The sequence below is a fragment of the Chlamydotis macqueenii genome, chromosome 1 (assembly GCF_036417535.1).
Source record: "Chlamydotis macqueenii isolate bChlMac1 chromosome 1, bChlMac1.mat, whole genome shotgun sequence".
Lineage (NCBI taxonomy): Eukaryota > Metazoa > Chordata > Aves > Otidiformes > Otididae > Chlamydotis > Chlamydotis macqueenii.
The window spans coordinates 128,550,518-128,569,395 of record NC_141556.1 but is presented as its reverse complement, the minus strand read 5'-3'; the positions used below and the strand labels follow the sequence as shown (position 1 = coordinate 128,569,395).

At 41.0% G+C, this 18,878-nt stretch overlaps 1 protein-coding gene across 1 annotated transcript in view; it reads left to right on the top strand.

The window, feature by feature from the left end:
• The window catches only part of IL1RAPL1 (interleukin 1 receptor accessory protein like 1), a 774,364-nt gene that overhangs the window by 1,003 nt on the left and 754,483 nt on the right, over window positions 1-18,878 (top strand). The gene's annotated exons all lie outside the window — the stretch shown is intronic.

Below are 18,878 nucleotides of genomic sequence, written 5' to 3'. Positions count from 1 at the left end.
TATGCATCTGGCTGAGGGACTGTGTGTGAATTAATTCCTCTGTTAGTTGTGGTGGGAAGCGAGACAGGGAGAAAAAGGAGAGAGAGGATCGTTGTCTTCAGAGCAGAAACGAGGAAGGGAAGCACTTCAGCCCTTACAGATTTAAAGGGATCCAAGCAATGCACACTGGTAATCTTTCTCTGCAAAATCAGTTCTGATGGAGGGAACGGGGGAAGGTTGAGGGAATCGATAGTGATGACGTTGTGCAGTGCAATGCACTGCAATGCTAAAGTTATATAGCGTGTGCGAAAATATGTACTCTTATGTACTGCTGGTGGGTTTATGCATAATGGATGGAAGAAGATATGCAGATCTGTCTGTAGGAAGGTGGATGTATTTGTGCAAAGACGCCGATTATGTAACTTGATTACATCAGTGGCATCAGTCGCCGATAGTGGAATAATATGCTCATATAGCGTATTGATCACTTGGGTTAACTTTGGAACACTCCCGGCAGCGGGGGACAGAGACCTGGGCAGAGGAGATCCCTGCTCAGCTCCTGGCGAGGGGTTTGCCTCTTGCAGGCTGCCTTTCACATCAGCATGCTCCTGGCGGAGTTTCCCTGGGACAGGGAGTTCACGAAGGAAGGAGGAGGCTGTCTCCTCGCTGATTCAGCCACACCCGCAGAGAGGGCTCCAGAAAAGCCCCTGCAAAGCTGCACAATGGTCCCATTGAGCAGATCTGGCTGCCTGCTCCTCGGCAAGGTCACACAGCAACCTGGGACTTCAGTGCATGGCAACAGCTGAGTGGAGGAGGAACAAAACCAAAATGAAAACTGATCCTCCTCCCCTCTTGCTGTCGCCCACCTCCAAACACGTCGTCGTTCTGCTGACCCCTCTTCCAGTGCTCAAGGCAGAGCTGATGCCGTTTTGCCCTGAGTATGTGTGGCGCTTAACATAGATCGCGTTGTCTCTCTCAGAATGTGCAGTCACTGCCTCGCAGCTTTAGCAGGATGCTGCTTTGGTCTTTTAGAGTACAGCATGACTGACTTTAGAAAAAAACTATTGTCAGATGTAACAGCCTAATCTACCTGTTAACATTTACAGGGAACCTAAAAGGTGGTCCATTAACACATTTCAAGCATCTCAGAAGCGAGTAGGTGAAGAGCAAAGGTGTGACAGGAGTGACATCGGTTTAACTCAGATGGACTTTTTTAGCAAATTGTCCACAAAGATAGTAGTGTCAGGATATACTTGACTTTGATAGCCTTTTTAGAATCATAAATCACTATTCCTGTCTATTTGGGGGGGGAGGGAGGGGGTAAGAGTACTCCTTGAAGACAGATAAGCTTGTAGAGGCACTGCTGAGGCCCTATACCTCTAATGAATGCATTTTCTGAAAAATGTAAGCCCGATGAAATCTTAACTCAGCTGAAATGAGTGATCTTATCATCACTGGCCTATGTCCTTCCCCACTTCACTCTGAATTCATCTGAGCGAAATTTCACTAAAATACCTTTCAGTTAAGAAGAGGTGAGGGCAAAGTGGGTTTTACATCTCTTGATAAACATGATCTTCACATACCTACTAGATTTAGTGAACTGTCAAACTCACAGTAATTTTACCATGGAACCAGCCTGAAAAATCTTTTTTTTTCCTCTGAAAACATCAGTATTTTAAAGTTGGCTTGCCATTAGTTCATGACTGTTTTCATATTTCTGGAGGATAAGTCTAGGCAAGCACTAATAAATCCTGCTAATGTAGTTTGGAGTTTGGCATTCACAGAGTATACCGAGTAAATTGGAAAAAAAGGGTATGAAGTTAACTCTGTTTCCATCCTTCAGGGGTCAGAATAACACTATGGCAACTCCTATGCAGTGCTACAGCTCTTAAAATTCTCAGAAGTGTCCATGGCATACTCTGTTCTGCCACACGCGATTGCAGGCGTGCTCTTTTCCTTTAATTCCTTACAGGACTTCTTGTCACATACAGGCTACATACCTGTACCACCCATCTTAAAGGAAAGCACGGCTGTCTACGGAAAGTGTTATAGAACTGGTGCTGTGAAAGAGCAGGCATTGACAGTGTGGGAAGGTATCACATGGTACGTGTAAACTGGCGTGCAGCATGCAAGGATTTGCAAATTCAGGGTAATGGAGAGCAGTAAGCAACCAAGTTTTTATTTATAGATTAATTTAATTGTTGTAGTTAGCAATACCCACTAGCTAAAAACAGAGGGTTTCAGCTCCAATGCACTATCTTGTTCAGTTTGCGTGAAATATAGCTTCTTCAAGAGGAAACTTTCCTTGCTGAAGTAAAACTGTAAATCACTCGGACAAATGAAGAGAAAATGTGAAGAGAAATATTTACATAAAACATTCCCAGGCTCCAAATCTCAGACCACTGACAGCAGTGAGAGTTTTGCCACCCACTCCTCCCTAGCGCTGGGAAGACGGCTTTTAAAGAAAACAGCAGTGCATGAAGAATAATCTCTCTGCCTCCCTCTGAAAGAGCAAGCTTCTGACTGTCGTTATCACTGAAGACAGTAGACTTGTTTTACTGCTGATAGGAAACTTTGAAACATACAGGGCAGATCTTAATGAAGCTTTTTTACTGTTCAGTGATATTCTTGTATTCAGAGTGCTTTCTGTGGCTATTATGTTGAACGCATGTACTGGGAAAGAAAACAAAAAATAGATAACTGACTGAGGTTTTCATTCAGCATATTTGCACTTACAGAGAAGTGTTTGGATATACTTCTGTGTTTCATAACAGCTATGATCTTTAACAGCTGGGAATCTTATTTTTATAGTGCACGCTGCATGATAATATATGGCAATTGAAACATCCAAGCTCTGATTAATATGATTAAAAACTAGCAACTTATCTTTTGGTGCTCAAGTTGTAAAGTTTAATTATAGCGGCACCGTTTGCACAGCTATAGATAAGGTTGTGTCAGCATTTCTATTATAAACCTCTATCTTGCTGCCATCCGTTGTATCAGGGGTCCATGAAATAAGAAGAACTTGCAGCAGAGACCATAACGGCTGTTTTGGATTACTGTCATGGCCTGTCAGGTCAGTAATTCATGCGTTTCTTTAAGTCTTTACATGCACACCCACAGCAGCACCAAAGCAGCCATTATGCTCTGTCAGTTCAAGTGTATGCTTGTTTTATTTTAAAATGTAATTAAATATGAGATGATGAACCACAGTGACTCAGGAGGGATCATTTAACCTATCATTTTTCATGCACTGCTGTATTATCTTCATATTCTTAAAACAAAACCAGATCAAATGCAGCAGTGACTTTTACATGTGGTAGCTTAAAATGAATGCACATTTGAAAGCAATCTTATTTGGAGGGGAGGGAAGAATGAAGATGAAAGGTTGTGGGTTTTAATGTTAATATTCAAGCTTTGCATGTTCCTCTAAGGTAGTCACATATGGAACACCGTCTATTGCAAAAGAGGAAAATCCTGTGTTATTTGCCAAAGCTATGTAAGACCAGGGCAAGGAAATCAGGTAGTGATGGTTCTCTGTTTTAATGCTGGGTACTCTGTTTTTCTAGGTCTCACTGTACCTGTGTATTATAGGTACTCCTAGGTTATTTCATGGTGTTATACAGCACACTATTTATGCCTCAATAACTAGGTCTGAAAAAACGAACCAAGGACATCAGTCTTCCTGCCTTCTGTGCTTAGAAATTTCATGTTTATAAGAACAGTACACAGACACACAATAGTCCTTCAGTGGTCGTAGCATCAACTGCAGCACTTACCCACAAAGATTTTTTGATTCGGGATGAAGAAGAAAGGGAGATAATGAAAACATTTCGATTTTTGCCAATGCAGTAGATATTATTTCCATTTTATTTTTAGTTTTGGGCATAATTTAGGAAATGCTCAGGTAGCTTCTGAAAAGAAACACAGAAGCCTAATTCATGCATTGAGAAGACCAATACAATCTATACAATCAGCAGGCAGACAAGGGTTAGTACTGCTTGGTGATTAGATGGTCAGTGGTGTCAGAAAGTTTTCTATTTTCTGGTCCTTCACAGGTGTCCTCAATGAATAGTGCACTGTAAAAGAGGAAGAAGATGGAGACTAGCAGCATGGGTTGAAAAAGAGGGCAGAGAAGTGTGTAAATATACAGAAATTGGTGATGTAGCTCCTGTCTCTTCAGAACTGGGGTATAGTTCTGTATTCCTTTTGTCTATTCTTCACTAGTGAAACCCAGATGCTTACAGTTATTGCAATTCCCAGCTCCCACTGCTCTAAGTTTTTTGAGAATTCTTAGACTCTTCAGTGCGAGGACAATGAACTTTTCATTTACATGCGTGTTTCTAGTTGCACAGTGGGACTGTGATCTCTCAGTTGAGGTAACTTGAGATGCTTCTCCATAAAATAATAAATTAGTGACAGGAACATGAGAGAAATAGTGTTTCCTGTTGGCTATTTTAGAAAAGACAGGTTTTTTACACAAACCACATTTTCCTCTGACAAAGCACAAACCACTTGAATTTCCAGCAAAAATCTCACAGCAGCCTTATGAGACTGCCTCTTACAAAGCTAGTGCAACTGCCACATAAAACTTCGATATCTCAGGTTCACCTATTAAGTTCCACTTAATAACGTGTGCTTAGACTGTCAGTAGCAATTTCAATAAACTCAGTCTCAGACAAAAGTTTAGACTGTTCAGGGCAAATTAAGTCACAGTAACGTGCCTCATTATAACACACAGGGAAAGGCTGCTGCTGGTGAGATTAGGAATGAGTTTAACCACCAGCAACCTGCCTGGGTTCCCAGACCAGTTGCCTCAAACTGAGAATTGCTCTGCCTGAATGGTGAACGGGACCTGCATGTATGTTCATCCCTGCCTACATCCATTTGGCAATGCATCTCTACTGGATTTGACTCTGAAGCTCAGTGGATCATACGCCTCAAGGAGACATTCCGACACCAAGAAGATCTGTCGCTATGATGGAAGCCTTGGGATGGAGCCACTATGTCTGCAGAGGGATGTGTTTGGCCAGGATGCTTTTACTGATCCCTGGCAACAATTTTAGCCCTGTGTCTGTCAGGTTGCTCTTCAGTGCACAGAATTTCCGGATGGCAGCAGAGCACAGCTGTTACTGTATAGCACCTTGGCATTCCTGCATCCTCGACTTTTCCTCAATAATTTCTGGCTGTCTCCTCCCAGATTAAAGGATTTTTTTTTTCAGGAAATCTTACCTTTGCTCGTTTTAGAATAATGTAACTGGAAATGCGTGGCATTTCCTTTTCAGCAAGTTGTGTATGTGGTGGAGATAGGTGTGTGTGTGTCTATGTATCAGTCTATCAATAAGATCTGCATATTTATTACATATAGAGTTAATTTTATTCAACATCTCCTCTTACGAAACAGAAGAGGCCTGTGATCTTTCTACTAGACTTTTTTAGGGAGTCCCATGGCTGAAGTTGGTGTGCTCACACCTATGTTAAATCAGGTTCACTGATCGGCACTCTCTCTCTATGCATATATATATATATATTTAGTTATGTACATGCGTACATGCACAAATACATATGCCTACTTATGCATATACATGCATATGCATTTACTCACATACATACACAGAGGAAGACTAAAAGCAAGCTATAAAGAGAAAGTTCTAGAGTTATTTCTTGTGCTAAATGTAGGAAACATTATCACCATTCAAACATGCCATGAGATGGTAGCTGGTTTTGAGGATTGATTTAGTATTGGTATATATTTAATGATCTGTAAATGCAGCTTATTTGAAGACAACACAAATTTATTTTGCAATGCCGAAGCAGAAACATACTTTGAAAAGACTATCAAAGATCACCACTCAGGGCTATATGATATAAACTGTAATTTTAGAATATACATGGTAACACTTTGGAAGGTACAATCTGAGTATTTCCTGTATACCTTTCCAACAGAACAACAGATACTATTGAGAATCTCTTGTCCATTATTATGGAAAAGCTCAATCAGAGTATTTGCTCAGTTTGTAGCAGAGAAAAGCTATATATATTATAAAAGGAATGCAAAACTTTGTTTAGTACGTCTTGTGTAACTCTTGCCTTACCAACTGATTACTCTTAAATTCAGTATGATTAATGTATCTGCCTTTGGTCACTTCTTATCCAGAAAGCTATTAAGGAAGGAAGAAAGGACCAGAGAATGACAGCAAAAAGAAAAACTTCCACATGAAAAGATTCCCACCTGAAGAAAGAGATGAAGGTTCTATATTATTCAGAAAAAAAGAGGACAATATGATAGAGGAGAACAGGGGATGCAGTGAGGAATACTGAAGGCTATTGAAAGATACTTTGAGTTCTCTTAAATGTTATTTTCCTGATGACCAATAAAATTAAATTGTGACAAATCTAAAATGAGTAAAGGAAAGCACTCTTTTACGTAGTTGGTTCAAATTCTTCATCTCGTACTGGCATGGATACAGTGAAGAAAAAGCTCTAGTAGAATAGAATAGCTTGAGTAAGTCCATGAATAAAACCAAAATTTTGAAATTTTAAATTGTAATAGATAGCTAGATAAGAAGATTATCAGCCTATGTAACGGGTAATTAGATTAGAAGGCTGTCACCTTGTGTACCCCAAGGACCACCTGCTAACCTCCAGTTCTAGTGTAATCAGTGGATGTGTGGGTCTGTGATTTCTAAAGTGTTAAAGGAAGCTTCTCCCAAAGAATTTGCTAGTGGCTTCCCTTGGAGGTCTCTATCTGACTAGATGGACTGTAAGCATGTTCTTCTGACCATAGAGTTCTTCACTACCTATTCAGTTTACAAATCTGGCAATTGTGGTACTGCTTAATAAAGACTTTATTAAATGCTGATGGGGCAATCTAATTTGGTTATTTAAGTCTTCATTACTAAAGTCCTGATCCAAAACCCACTGAAGGAAAGAGGTCCACTGCACTCAGTACGTTTTGGATCAATCTTCAGCTTTATCATCTAATTTCCTCATTTTTGTTAGCTTCTGTGAAAAAAACCTCATGCTGCTTCTTATCTTTAATAGGTTAACATTGATTAGAAAAAGAAAATCTTGTAAGCTTTAATAGAATTCAATAAAGTGTCACTATGTTATGGACAGCATAGTCAGTCACATCAATCTCTGTCATTAAAAGATATGCAAGCCTCATATTTTGTTTCTTGACAGAAAGGAATGTCTGGATTCTTAAAATGTTGTCAGGCCATCTCTGGTCTCTGGTACTTTCAGTTGCTATGTTGGGAAACTCACAAAGCTCTTTAAAAATAATCACTAAAAATATATACAGTATTGATGTACATCCTGAGCTAGTTCTTTCTAAAAATTTGTCAGATGAATCAAATTACAGATATGTTTTAATCTTTACTTAGTTTAATATCCTCCTTCCTATTGCCTCTTTAGTGCTTTATAATGCATATTCTATTAAAGGAGAATCATATGGCTCAATGGACAGACACTGTACATCTGTTTATGGCTGTTCACTTACAAGGGACCTTCCTTAATTAGTGTTTTCTCTGGATTGTGTCCATTTGTAGCAGCACTTAATGCTTAAGACTTCCGTATTAGCTAATGTAATGTATGTCTTTTATTTCTTTGGCATCCTAAAAGGACAGAAATAATTAGGGTAGGTAGTAAAGGAAGATGGGTTTCCACAAAGGCTGACAAAACTTGAAGTCCTCTTTGTCGATACTGAAGGGAGCCGTGCTTCCAGGGGCAACTGAAAGCGAGATGCTAGCTTTATCATCCGTGGTATCACTATAGACTTTTCCTCTCCCTGAATGTTCCTGATAGGAACAAAGAAATAAATCCTGAGCAATGAATTTTGGATACTTCAACATAAGACAAATAAAACTAAAATTACAGATGAGTGACATGTCATTCCAGTTACTTCTTTACCATACTACTTTCCCAGGACTGCTGATATTTAATAAAATTAATTTGAAGATGTTGGGCCTCCAAGGCCTGAAATCAGTCCCTTTCCAAATATTTGTTCTCTGCAAAATTTCAATAAATCTATCAATGCTTCACTTTCCTGTCTCTAAACTGTGGAAGACAAAAACACCTCCTGCCTTCTTGTTTTTTCAAGCGTTTCATCCATTTATAATATAAACTCATTGTTTAATTTTTCTGTTTTATTCTAAATAGAGTGTAGTTAGAGGAAGAGTTAATGTCAATTTCTTCTCCCTGCCTCAGTGGAAATTCAATTTTCTGCCAGCCCTTGAAAGTCATGGAAAGTATTTACTTTCCTCCAGAAAAAAAAAGGGCAATTTTCCTGTTGGTTAGAGGGTGGGTTTTTAAATAATTTTTCTTTGTTATTTAGTACTTAGATTTTGGGAGGATTGAATCAAAAGATTACATTTTACACATAAAATTTTAATGAAAACATTTTATTTTCTGTAGAAAATTAAGCAGGAAAGATAATTTCAGGGTACTTAATGCAAGTTCTTAGCAGAACAGGACTCTCAGCTAAGGCCTTTAGATGTTAAATTATACAAATATGAAAATAGTACTGTGAGTCATACTACTGGGGGTGGCTGGGTCAGCTGCCTGTTTCATAAATAATAATCAGTCTTTTTAATTTAAGGTTACCTCACTATTCATCTTTTTCTTTTTCCATGTTGCCTGATTTAATTGTATATAAAATATAGATGGGCATGAATCAAAGGTAGCTTGTGTTTTCCCTTTTTGCCAACGATCAAGTGTAACCCACCTGGTTAACAGAACAAAAATATTCATAGCAGTAGGTCTTTCTGATTTTGATGCTAAACTTTGACCGCATGTTTGCTCTTATTCATGAAATCTTAATTCAGTGCCTAGGGAGCTGTGGGGAAGACGGCTGTTGGTCTTGGTGTAGAGTGAATTAGGTTTGGGAATCTTAAAATCTTAGCAGCAAGATTCTCTTATTTCACGCGGTCTGTTTGCCTGTCGGTGCAGGGCCATGACCTGCTGTACTCTCACGGGTCCTGCCTTTGTGAAGAGCAGTTTTTCCAAAGGGAACGCCGAAGTAGGGCACTTCCCTGCACTTCTCCTGGCACTTTTGCCAGGAGATAATCCCGAAGGTGAGGGGATCTCTGGTTTCATACACGAAACCTCTGCCATTTGTTTCAAGTCTCATTGCTAGAAATGACAAGCCATGCTCAGTGCCATCCTTTGGGCTAATTCCAGGTGACGGCTTTCGCCCGCAGCCAGACCACAGAGCTCAGCGATGACGCCGGCAGCATTTCCCCCTGTCACAGCCAGCCACAGGAATACACCTGGCCAGCGGGCTCCGCGCCTGGCACGACCTGTCTCCTGGAGACTCATGATCTCTGTAGCTCTGTTTAATGCAAGACATTTTTGTCTGCTCCGAAGATATTCATTTTTGCTGATGGGGAATAATATTAAGCAAAGCAAGGGTGAACTGATTTCGCGCAGAAACTCCTGTGAGAGCTCTGTGTTACATCAAGAATAAGCTTAGAGTAACTCCAGTGAAGCCATTTCATTCAACTTGCCAGATTGAGTCCAGTATGAACCTTCAACATAGATATTATTGCATTAATTTTAATGAATAAAGATCACAGACACATTACTTATTTAATTAACATAGCAAAACCCATTGTCAGCAAGCAAAGAACTTATATTGTACAGCTGCTCTAATGCAATCACAAGAGTATACTTTATGGCTGTGAGAATATAATTTTCTTGTTAAAAACCTTTGATGTTACTTTAAATATATAAAAACATAGGAAATGTGTAAATAAGGCTTGCCAGCCATCTCAAAATGCCTCCTATCAAAATGAATCTTTCAGCTTTAATCTGTTTGACATCTTTCAAGGAATGCTGATGTATATATACGTGCATATATATAAATATTAGCAGAGGTATACATGTACATCCACATCTTTTGTTATAAAATTGCAGGTGTTAGTATTGAAAAATACAGCCATAATGTCAATTTTCACATGTTGCCTTTACCCTTACTTTCATCTTTGTATTTACACAATTAAGAACTGTTTAACTGCAAGAGTTTCACTTTTCTTGCACTTTCCTGCCTGGTCCAACTCATTGTTAGACCAAAAATGCTCCTTTAATTCATACTCATGGAATTCAAGAGCACTGAATTGGACATAGCGATACTTGACCAAGACCCACTGCGCAAAGCCTCACCTGCTTGTCTAGTTTAGACCTGTACGTGTTTTTCCACCTGAGCTCCTTCATGCATTGCCCCATGAGCTGGTTCGAAGCTGGTTCGTCCAAGCTGAGGAGTCACGAGGCCACGGGTCCGCTGAATGACAGTATCTTGGCGTGTGCAGGATAGGCTACTGGCTCCTCCTTAGTCCTGAATTCATAACTCAGAGGGAGTCTGTGTTTCGTAAAATAGAGGAAGCTGTGGGCAGTGTATCTCCTAGGTTGGCAGGAGCTACTTGCTGTGGGTTTACATTGCAGTAGGAGTCAAAATTTTAACACATATTTTGGTGTGCTTAGTCCCACACTGACACAGACTATGAAAACCATTACTTGAAAGCCTACAGAATCAGACTGTGGCTTATCTAACAATAAAATCTGAACACAAAAACAGAAATGTAAATATAATGTGGTCTAAAGTGTACCAGGCTGTATCAGTGCCACCTGAAGCAGGGAAATAAGTAAATTTGTTGTTTGTTTGGCAGGAACTGTGGTTCTACAATCCTTGCTCTTATTATTATTCTTGGTGCTGTGATTTTAACCCTGCCGAGCGCCCTCAAATAAGCTTTTAACTTTATGCTTTATTGTGATGAATGAGGATGACTGAATTTTCAACTAGAGACAGTTTCCCATAGCATTTTCTTCTATTTTTTTCTTAGCAAATTGGCAAGATATTCTTCACTTAAAAAGGAAGATTTTTTTCTTTACTTTTTTTTTCTTTTACTGGAAATTTACAGTCTAAAGGTTATTGCAGGATAGAGAAAAAAATAGTAGAGTAAGACTGTGCTCAAATTATACAATTTTTAACACCTAAAACCTATTTTAACGAGTATCTGCTAAAACTTAAAAAAAATAAACCACACAACCCCCCATTCCCGCCCCAAAGACAAGGGAAAGGAGCACACCAGAAAAAAGTCAAGGTTATGTAATTAAATTTAGATACACATTTCTTTAAGTCCATAACTTGTTTTAAACTGCAAATTGTCTTTCTACTTATCTTAGAGGGCAGACAGTCCCTCTTACTATTTCATGCTTATTTTAAAAATAGCTTCAGTATGAAGGGGCCCAATTTTTGCTCAGTCCTTATCAAAGAATAAAATTACAAAAAACACACTGTCCAGCAACGCTCACTTTCCTTTAGATGTTCAGAAATAGTTAAAATACAGAAGAGAGCACCGTCACTGATTTCAGTGTCACAATAGTGTGTACTTCCAGGGGGTTCCATAAAATTTCGTTTCTGGAACTCAAAAGTTTTATAACAAAGTTGTTGGTGTTTGACATATGGAATCACTGATTTCAGCAGGAGGTTGTGTTTTGTTGATGTCTGAAAATCTAGCCCATTTTTGCTGTTTCATGATGTGTATGGTGCATGGCTTTTAAGATGACCACAGTCTGTAACACATGCATGAAACAAGAACTACTGTCAGCTTCCATGAGCAAATGGGGACTTCACTTTCTCTGGCTGTCCACACCTCTAACACTAAATTGTACTTGAAAACAAACCCATAGGGGAGAAAATAGCCTTAAATGATCCTATGTTTTATGAGCTGTGATATACAAATACATTAATTATCTTCAGCAATGTGGAATTTATTTAACTCTATCAGTTCAGACATTCTAGCTGTCACCAGTCACTGACAGTGATTGTGACTCCCTTTCGCACACGTCTCTTACGTTATACTGTATTTATGTAGTACATAGTTCCTGAGATTTCATAACCCAGATGGACGATACCTGCCAGTTAAAATAACGGCAGCTCTCCAGTTAGATCTTGTGGCTGGTTTTGACAAAGTTCAACCTCGTTTCTAGAGGCAAATGGTGGACTGGCAGTGCCTGGCTGACGGGGCGCGGATTGGGTGCCCCAGGCAGGTATGCGCAGGGTCGGCAGGCAATGCACGTGGATGCTTGGAAAGCCACAGGCAGTGGTCAGCAAGGTGCTGCCTCCCCGTCTTGTTCAGCCCTGTAGTTACCGCATGTGCCATGTAACAGCTGACAGTCATGGGGAACGCTGCTATAGGATGAATATGAGAGAAAGGCCATTAATTATTAAGAAATTGAGAAATCTAAGTGTTGGTCAGTGGCCTCTGGCATGACTTTGTGTTGGTCACATCATCTTTTCTGTTGCATACATCATCCCTATGGAGAGATCCTAGTCAGATTCTCCCAAGTAACTAGTGATAGGATGAGAGGAAATGGTCTCAAGTTGCAGCAGGGGAGGTTTAGGTTGGATATTAGGAAAAGTTGCTTTACTGGAAGAGTGGTCAGGCACTAGAACAGGCTGCCCAGGGAAGTGGTGGAGTCACCATCCCTGGAGGTGTTCAAAGAACGTGTAGATGTGTCATTTCAGGACATGGTTTAGTGGACATGGTGGTGTTAGGTTGATGGTTGGACTTGATGATTTTGGAGGTCTCTTCCAACCTTAAAGATTCTATCATGATTTTGTGATTCCATCCCTCCTTCCTAGGCCAATGTCAAGCTTTGAGTTGACATCAGCTCCCAAGTGAAGGAGGGGCTTGGCTGAGGTGGCAGCTCTCTGGGGCCGGATGTCCAGGCACCGAGAAGGGGGCCAGTGTGCCCCAGGCTGGCAGAGAGCCATGCATAGCCACACAGCCCAGTGCCCATTCCCTCTCAATCAGGTTGGCCAGGACCACAGTATTTATTGTTTGGCCTTGGGTCCCTTCTCAGCTGCCTGTGGTGGTCCCAACACTTAGTTATTACTGTTACTGTTGTTTTCTGTAGGTTTTGGGATTATTTTTAGTTTTGACTGTGTGAAGTAGAGCCCCTCCCTGGCATGATATTTTTTTCATGCACAAAACGAATAATACATGTGGCATGTCCTAGACTACATGCAGGGATAAGCTTAGGGATGGTATCAAACAGTGGTTCAATACAGACCGAACCAAGCCTGTCACCTTGGTATGAGAGGTGGTCCTTGGAGTAAACTGTCTTCCCTCGTCTTTTGATTCCAAACAGAAACCGGCAATGAACTCACATTGAAGAACAAGTCGAGCAAAAAGGCCAGGAGGCCTGCATTGATTAGCAAGGAGCTCCTGGACTAACTGAAAGTGAAGAAGAAAGCCTATAAAGGGTGGAAGTGGAGACAGGTAGCCTGGGAGGACTACAAAGAGGCTGTGCGAGTGGCCAGGGATCGAGTGAGGAAGGCTAAAGCCCTGATGGAATTGAATCTGGCCAGGGATATAAAAAGCAACAAGGAAAACTTCTATAGCTATGTAGGGGACAAAAGAAAGTCCAAGGAGAATGTAGGCCCCCTCCGGAAGGAAACTGGTATACTGGTTACCCGGGGCGTGGAGAAGGTTGAGGTACTCATTGACTTTTTTGCCTCAGTCTTCACTGATAAAGGCTCTTTTCTCACCACCCAAGCTGTGGAAGGCACAAGCAGGGACTGCGAGGATGAAGAACCACCCACTGTACTCGAAGAGCAGGTTCGGGAACATCTGAGGAACTTGAAGGTGCACAAGTCCATGGGACCTGATGAGATCCATCTGCGGGTCCTGAGGGAACTGGCGGATGAAGTTGCCAAGCCACTGAGAAATCGTGGCGGTCTGGTGAGGTCCCCGATGACTGGAAGAGAGGGAACATAACCCCAATTTTTAAAAAGGGGAACAAGGAGGACCCGGGCAACTACAGGCTGGTCAGCCTCACCTCTGTGCCTGGCAAGGTTATGGAGCAGATTCTCCTGGAAACCATGCTATCGCAAGGAGAGCAAGGAGGTGGTTGGTGACAGCCAACATGGCTTCACCAAGGGCAGATCATGCCTGACCAATTTGGTAGCCTTCTGTGATGGGGTGACAGCATCGGTGGACAAGGGACGAGCAACGGATATCATCTACCTGGACTTGTGCAAAGCTTTTGACACTGTCCCGCACGACATCCTTCTCTCTAAACTAGAGAGGCATGAGTTTGCTGGACGGACAACTCAGTGGGATAAGGAGTTGGCTGGATGGCTGCACTCAGAGAGTGGTGGTCAACAGCTCAATGTCCAAGTGGAGACTGGTCATGAGTGGTGTCCCTCAGGGGTCCGTGTTGGGCCTGGCCCTGTTCAACAGCTTTGTCGGTGACATGGACAGTGGGGTAGAGTGCACCCTCAGCAAGTTCACCGATGACACCAAGCTGTGTGGTGCCGTTGACATGCTGGAAGGGAGGGATGCCATCCAGAGGGACCTTGACAGGCTGGAGAGGTGGGCCCGTGCCAACCTCATGAAGTTCAACCAGGCCAAGTGCAAGGTCCTGCACCTGGGTCATGGCAATCCCAGGCACACATACAGGCTGGGCGGAGAATGAATCGAGAGCAACTCTGAAGAGAGGGACTTGGGAGTGCTGGTGGACAAGAAGCTCAGCATGAACCGGCAATGTGCTCTTGTGGCCCAGAAGGGCAACTGCATTCTGGGCTGCATCAAGAGAAGTGTGGCCAGCATGTCGAGGGAGGTGATTCTCTCCCTCTACTCTGCCCTGGTTAGACCCTACCTGGAGTACTGTGTCCAATTCTGGAGCCCCCAACATAAGAAGGACATGGACCAGTTGGAGAGGGTCCAGAGGAGGGCCACGAAGATGGTAAGAGGGCTGGAGCACCTTTCCTATGAGGACAGGCTGAGAGAGTTGGGGCTGTTCAGCCTGGAGAAGAGGAGGCTCCGGGGAGACCTGATAGCGGTCTTCCAGTACCTCAAGGGGGCCTACAAGAAAGATGGGGAAAGGCTGTTCAGTAGGGCCTGTTGTGATAGGATGAGGGGTAATGGTTTTAAAATAGAAGGAGGTAGATTTAGATTAGATATTAGGAAAAAAATTTTTACAATGCGAGTTGTAGAACACTGGAACAGGTTGCCCAGAAAGGTGGTGGATGCCCCATCCCTGGAAACGTTCAAGGCCAGGCTGGATGAGGTTCTGAGCAATCTGATCTAGTCGGGGATGTCCCTGCTTCTTGTCGGGCCAATTTGGACTACATGACCTTTGAAGGTCCCTTCCAACTCTAACCATTCTATGATTCTATGATTCTATGATTCTATTACGCAGTGTAGATGATCTGGGAACCATGTGAGGGAGTTTACTCAAGGACTGCTTTACTTGGCAGTGCAGATGGAGTGCCTGACTCCAATTCCCACGAGCAGAACGGGGTGATAGCACTTCTCACCTCACTGGCTCGCTGAGGGAATAGATGCATTAGAGACTGAGAGATGTTAAGATATGGTAAGATACGGTGTTTTGCAGTGTGAGGAGAGCATAAAAGACAGACTCCTGTCTGAGAAAATGAATGGGTTTCCTTCAGTAAAGAATTAATGCATGCTGTATTCTTGAAATGCAAGCTAATAATCGCAGGCTATACAGTTGTTTTGGGGGTTTTTGTTATAGGCAGATAGTACTTTCTAATTATTGTATTGTAAAACTCATGCCCATGTGAAACAGAGAGGAGTAATCTAACTAAATATAAAAAGCATATTTATAACCAGGTATTTTTTTTTTCCTAAAAATAAATTAGCTCACTCTTAGCCTTACACTTTGGAGCTCTGTCTGGCTATATCTGTGTTTATAGATGCCTGTGCCTCTGCCTCTTTTTTTTATTGCCCTTTGAAAAACCTCAGACACTTGACTCCCATCACTAGCAGGCTGCCAAGACAGGTCAGTGCAGAGCCATGCACCTCTCTCCCAGCGTGTTTCAGCCCCATCAGGACAGGCAGGAGCGTGCCTGCTGCTCTCCGAATTGGGGCTGGGAAGGCAAATGGGTTTCCAGTGCGGGTCCCATTTCGGGTATCACCCTGTAACACAGCTGCTCTTCAGAAGTAAGCTCCAAACATTCCTGGTCTCATACAACTCCTTTCCACAAGTTGTCCTGCCAAAAAAAGGGCTGGTGAAACAAAGGTTTGATGAAACAATTCCATTGAAAAACAGGATTTGACACAGCCATATTTCCCATTTGCAGGAGAACTGAAATGTGCTCTGCACTCTGACAGGTCATGTTTGTTCAGCAGATTTCAATTAAGAGTGTTATTGCTTTTAAAAGCCAAGCTGGACTTTTTCCACAGCAGGTTTTTTTTTTGTTTTCTTTCCTCTCTGTACATAACTCCATACAATGACTTTATACAGACAGAATGTGCATCTGCCTATATCGGTAGAAAGCTTTTATGATGGAGTTGTGGAAGAAATTCTTTTACCTTGCCCTGTCTGAATTGGCAATAGTGTCTGCTGTTGGAGGAGACAGGCATTGTTGTTAGAGTTTGGATGGGAATAGGGATTTTAATGTTGGTGGAGGAATTATTATTATTTATTTCTATTGCAAGATTGCCCGTAATTGCCCAGTTTCCATTTCCCTCTGTGTTGTGCATGCTCAGAACTCATTCCATACAGCCTACAAGAGATAGAAATTGGATAGGGGCAGCTGGGGAGCACAAAGTAATAATAAAACCATATTGACAACATTATTGACAGTAGCTGTCAGCTACCACTTCCTTCTTGATTTTTCATAGGCATCACAGTAGAGAAGGGATTTGAAGGAACAGAGGTTGGAGTTCATCGTCCTTTTAGTGTGCTTGAATGACTGAGGAAGGCTATAAAAAGCTACCTCAGGTTTAATTTCATGGCAGCCAATTCTCACAAAGGGTGAGGTCTGTCTGTAGGAAGAGAGGAAGAGCACAAAGGTTCTACAATGCCAGAGCAACTGCAGGTATCATCTAAGAAATCTGCAGCCTGGTTTTCATTGGGCTATCAAAACAACTAACTTGCACAAAATCATGTCGATTCTGTAAGATGATTGTACCCAGGGAAGAAGAAATTTCTGCATAAATTCCCATTAGCCTTTCAGAACTTTGGCATAAATCTTTCCCTCATCAATAAAATCCAGCATTTTAAGTGTAGAAAACAGAAAATTAAACTATCACCGAGAGGCAGTAAGCCTAAGTTCATATTACACAGTATTCAGAGTATTTAAATAAAACATTTGGTCTCTTAGTTTGAATTTAGGCTTTTGACCTCTTATTAATAAGCAAGTTTTAATCTATTTGAATTTGAAGAATATTTAATTTTAATGCAGACTTTGTGTTATTTTACTTTCTTAATAATAAGAAGGTCACATGGTATCAGATGAAACACCTTATGACAATCTAAATTAAGTATTTCATCATTATTACCTTTATCAGTCAGAAAGAATTAATTGAATTGTGAGTGTTGCTCATAGATCATGATGGCTGCTTCTGAAAAATGCATTGACCTATAAATTGTCCTCCAATAGTCATCCCCACACTAGACAGGAGTTACTAAAAGAAATTCGTAGAAAGATGTCTTCTGAATGATGAGTGTTTGCACAGTTCAGCTGAGTAAGGCAGCAGCTATTCAAAGCTCTTTTTGAAAAGTTTTTTTTTTGTTAGATCTTTAAAAAAGCCTACAGTTTTCTATTTCTACTATGAATTAACATAATTCACATATGAGATATATTTACTTTCTTTTTTTTCTGTCTAGTTATTTCCATGTAAGACAGGACACTGGTGAAACGTGCTAACTACCATGAGAATTTATAGATAGATGTTCTTAGTGCCACATTAGTTTTTACCCAAAATACAGTAAAATTGTTCAGCAGATGAATGATTCCTGGAACAAGTTATCTTTGTATTTATTTTTTTAAGGTCTATTTTACAATGATTCATAAACTTTAATTGTGAATCGTTTTGTAAATCCTATCATTTGCTATTCAGGATATATTCAATTTCTGAATATATGTACCCATCCTTAGGAACAGAGGACAGGGCCTTTTTGTTATGCAGTCTCTACTGCCTCTTAAAACAATTTTCTTTTGGGTTTGTCCTTCTGCTCTGGTTTCTGCTTTCAAGGCCAAAACAATTGCTGGGCAGCTCAGATTTAGTGCCCTTTAATTGACATGGCTTTTCTTCTGACTCATGTCTGTTCCCTGATGGTATACAGAAAGCAGTCCTAACTTCTCTGATATTTATCACAATAAACAAGCTAAATTTTTCTATTCTCATTAGACTTCCTATTCCCCTTATATCATTCAGCAGCCGCCTTTGCAGTTGTTGTGATTTGAGTTTATCTTTTGGAGAATACTGGCCAGAAGCCTCTGCATTATGCCAGAATAGGTTTCACTAGTGCTGTATGCAGTAGCTCTCCCACATACCTGTCTTAAAATACTGATGCTAAATTTGCAGCTATTCAGTGATATGTCATTCTGATTTGTCATTTAGAAGATTGTACTTAACCCGTACGGTTTTTCTGACATTCAGTGTGTAGTGGCGTTCTGCTTTACTGGGAGTCTATGGCTTCCCCAGCCAATCTATTAAGCTTTGCCACTCTAACTTAAGTGTGTATTTAATGCTAAGAATCTGCCTAGAATCTGAACAGTAGCCACAAGTGTTGCTCTCTTTTCTCCTCTGAGTGTTATTAACAGTGGTCTTTCTTCTGGAAGTGTGGGAAATGGCACTAATTGTTCATAGCTTAAGCCTGCTTAAAAATTCTTCCTGGTATCAAAAGAATTGCAGGTTTCAGTGCCTTTTCCTAGGTATATTATAAAGGATATCATGACAGCTACTAATATCTAGGTACATAAGACTAAACGGGTCAATTTTACTCATTGAGTGTGAGCACATTCACCGAATCACCAGAAATAATGATATGCGTGAGGCAGAGACCTCGTAGAATATGTCTTGTCTTACCATTATAAGATACTGTATTTCTCATTGGTTCCTATAGTTGTCAGGTACTAT